The 4,233-nt window shown below is 47.8% G+C and overlaps 1 pseudogene; it reads right to left on the bottom strand.

Moving 5' to 3' along the window:
* Positions 1-687: 687 nt before the first annotated feature.
* On the bottom strand, positions 688-2,445 carry LOC101651994 (annotated as a pseudogene).
* Positions 2,446-4,233: the final 1,788 nt, after the last annotated feature.

The following is a 4,233-nucleotide window of genomic DNA, read 5'->3' as shown; positions in this document are numbered from 1 at the left end:
TTTCCTTTCTGGTTTTGCTTTGTTTTCTTAACTAGTTGTATGACAGAAGTAAAACACATCTATATGGTTTTTTTAAAAGGCAGAATTTCCTTTGTTGATTCCGTGAATTTATTTTATAATTCAATATGTTGTAGTTTTTTCAAGAAGTGTAAATGTCATCCTCTTGGTAAAGTCTTTTTCTTGTGTATTGAGATCAATATAATCTTTTTTTTTGTAATTCATGCTTTTATTACTGATCACATGGTGAAAATGGGGGGAAATACCTATTTTTAAAAAAATACAATCTTGATGTATCAAATGTATTGTCTTGTTTGTGATCCTTCCAGAGGTGACCTATGATGTTACCTTTTTCTTTTCTTTTTCTACAGTTTTATTGGGGCAGAATCCACATATCATTCAATTCATTTGTTCAATCATATCAAGAATTGTGCAATTGTCACCACACTCAATTTTAGAACATTATCTGCTTCCCCCTCCTATGACTAAATCGCCTTTAAATGAGTTGTGCAATCACATTCAGTTCGAGTGCTCCCTGCCCCTCTTTGTCTTACTCCTGAAATCCTTAAAGAGGCACTTTTACTGTCAACAACACAGCAGTGACAGCTCCACAGGGCTCCAGAGGGAAGCGAGAGGAGCCGAGTCTGTGGAATGGATATTTACCGGATGATAAACTTTTCCCACTTCTTTTCAGGGGTCACACAGCTCCCAGCAGCTGGCCGGGAAAATGTGTTTTCTTCTCAAACCAACTCCACAGCACCACCTTGCCTGCATGCGACTCTTCTTCTCTACTGTGGCGTCACTCAGCAGCTTTACATCATTGTGAACGTCAAAATTCAAGAGCTGCCCACTCTTCCCCCTGGCCTCGGTGATGATGAAGCTGGAGAAGTGCCAGCCAGGGATGCTGGCTTTTTGTCTATCCGCCAATGTGTACATGTATGTTTGTGGGGGGCAGAGTGGTGGTGGCTGGAGCCCAGGGACTGGAGTCTCTTGGAGGGGGATAGACAGATGGCTCAGAAATCCATGGAGCTTTTGGCCAATGTCGCTGACCTGCTTTGTCTACATGGCTGCTGGCTTGGAACGATTGGTGGTTCGATGGCCCAGACCCCTACAGAAAGCATAGCCCCGCTCCCCTCCGATGTCGAGCATGGACTTATCGCCGCAGCACAGCCCTTGCAGCATGAGAGGCACTTTCTGCTTGGCCCCCAGCAGCAGGGCTTTGAAGTCCATCAGCACAGACTCATCGCAGGCCTTGCTGATGAAGTTGGTGGCAATGCCAGTGTTTCCAGAGCGCCCTGTGCATCTGATACGGTATCCATAGTTCTCGATCTCCTCAGGCATGTCATAATTGATGACATGCTGGATGGTAGGGAAGTCTAGCACCTTGGGGGTGCCATCTTGGCCACGAGGACATCCTTCTTGCCTCCCGATATGCCCCAATGACCTTGGCCTATTCCTCTTGGTCTTTGGCCCCATGGAAGGCCACACCCCTTGAGCAGCAGGTACTCATGGATGCTACCCACATCTGCCTTCTCTGTGAAGATGAGCACGGGTGGGGGTGCCTTCCACAGACACTCAAGCAAGTACACCATTTTGGCTTCTTCCTTCATATAGTCTACCTTCTGAAGGATGCCCAGGCTGGCGGTCCTACATGGCCCACGTTGATGGTGACAGGCTTCACCCGGGTACTCTTGGCAAAGTTCTGAATCTTCTTAGGCATGGTGGCACTGAAGGGTACAGTCTGCCACTGGCCCTGGGAATAGGAGAAGATGGTGTGGCTGTCCTCCTCAAAGCCCATGTCGAACTTGGGTCGGCCTCATCCAGGGCCAGGTAGTGACATTTGGAGGCTGACATCTTCTTCTGTAGCGGATCCATGAGGCACCCAGAGGTGGCACTCTGTGTAGGATGATCTTCTGCTCTCTGATAGACATGACCCCGAAGCAGCATGCTCAGCGCAGCAGGGGGGAGATGTTCTCCTGTAGCAGGCAGCAGTAGTAATTCATGTTGCCATGTGGCTGCTGAGCTAGCTCCGGTAAAGGGCATGTGTCTGATGAGCCCATTGGGTCCCTCCCACTCGGAGAAAGGCAACCTCTTCTCTTGTTCCAGGCAGAACACGGCAATGGGCAGCGTGAACATCAGGGTCTTGCCAAACCGGTGAAGGCGATTCTGATCATGTCCCTGGCAGACAGAATGGAGGGTTGGGTGGATCTGAATGGGCGTTGGGTGGTAGATGCCTTTCTTCTTCAGGCCTCTCAGGATGGCTGCAGGGAACTTCATTTCCTTGAAGCTCTTGATGGGTGGTGGGTTACTGACTCCCTCTACCAAGAAGTGGTACTTTTCCCTCATACCCTAATGCTACTCTCCAGACATGCTCAGGATAGAACAAGGAGGCATCCAACTAGCTTTGATGGGGTCATCAAATGTGATGTCCTTGGCCATATCCTTTTAAAAAATTTAATAAATCATTTTATTGGGGGCTCTTACAGCTCTTAGAACAACCCATACATCAATCATATCAAGCACATTTGTACATGTTGCCATCATCATTCCCAAAACATTTTCTTTTTACTTGAGCCCTTGGTATCAGCTCCTCTTTTTACCCCTCCCTCCCCCACCCTCGTGAACCCTTGATAATTTATAAATTATTTTAATTTTCATATTTTACACTGTCTGCTCTCTCTCTTCACCCATGTTTCTGTTGTTCATTCCCTTGGGGAGAGGGGGTATTGTATGTTGATGATTGTGATCTGTTCCACTCCCCCCCCGCCCCCCTCATGGTATCACTACTCTCAGTATTGGTCCTGGGGGCTTATCTGTCCTGGATTCTGTGTGTCGAGAGCTCTTATCTGTACCAGTGTACATGCTCTGGTCTAGCCGGGTTTGTAAGGTAGAACTGGGGTCATGATAGTCGGGGGTAGGAAGCATTAAAGAATGAGAGGGATTTTGTGTTTCAGCGGTGCTATACTGCACCCTGGTTGGTTTGACCCTTCCTTGTGACCTTCTGTGAGGGGATGCTCAATTATCTATAGATGGGCTTTGGGTCTCCATTCCAGCCCTGGTGGTTTGCATTGAAATGTTGTTTGCTTTGGGTTTTCTGATGCCTGAAAGCTGATCCTATCGACACCTCGGGGGATAGTGTACTTCTTCCACAGGGGGCTTGTTGCTTCCCTGTTAGATGGCCGCTTGCTTAACTTCAAGCCTTCAGACCCCAAATGCTATATAATAGCCGGTCACCATCAGCTTTCTTCACATTAGCTTATGCACGCATTTTGTCTTCAGCCATCATGTCGGGCACTTGGCCATGTCCTTCACTGACATCAAGGCCCTTCCTTCAGCCTGGAGACTGACGTTAGATTGCGGACCCATGGAAATGCCACTCCCTCAGAATGCCTTCCTTCTGCAGTCTCTCTGTCTGTGCGTGCCCACTTCCGCTCTGGGCCCACTCCTCCTTCCTTTGCTGCACGCATGCGCAATGCAAAAGCCCGCCTCATCTTTGAGTGAAATCCATTCAGGTATTTGGTGACACACTGGCTACTTCCAGGAGCAATGGGTGCGTCAGGAGCTGGCTCTCACCCATAAGCTTTCCTGGACCCTTTGAAATTTTAAACTATGCTTGGCAACACCAGTCTGCACTGCCTGCTGGGATACCAGAGGACTCCTGTGATGCTTTCTGTATCCCAAGCTGGCCATCCTGACCCAGTCTGACCTGGGTCCCTCACGCTGTCTGTCACTGAGTGGATGCGACTTCATAGCAGTCCTGTTCCACAACCCTGGAGCACTGCCTCTGTGAGTTTCGGACACTAACTTTATGGGAGGAGAAAGCCCCATCTTTCTCCAGTGCAGTGGCTGGTGGTTTCAAACTGCTGACCTTGCGGTTTGCAGCCCAATGCATAACCATTATGCCACCAGGTTGCCATGACCTGGGTAGAATATAAAAATAGCAAAAAAGGATGAATACCAATCTTATTTAATATTCTCCCTTTCGTATTTTAAGCCTGGTGATTAAATGTAATGATCATTTTTCCCCCGTGATGTCCAGCCCCACAGGGGAGTGGTCTCTCACTGCTATCAAGTTACAAGAGATGCCAACAGCAAAGGCAGGCTCAAGAGATTATCAGGACGTTCTTGTATTCAGCCTTAATACAATTAAGGGGTTTAGTAAGGTCTTGGTTATTGGCTTTGTTGGGTTTTTTTTTTTTTATAAACATTTTATTAGGGGCTCATACAACTGTTATC

The sequence above is a fragment of the Echinops telfairi genome, unplaced genomic scaffold (assembly GCF_000313985.2).
Source record: "Echinops telfairi isolate 266 unplaced genomic scaffold, ASM31398v2 ScPeMD7_5868;HRSCAF=6743_0, whole genome shotgun sequence".
Lineage (NCBI taxonomy): Eukaryota > Metazoa > Chordata > Mammalia > Afrosoricida > Tenrecidae > Echinops > Echinops telfairi.
Note: the sequence above shows the minus strand (reverse complement) of the source record. Positions and strands in the feature narration are given on the sequence as shown.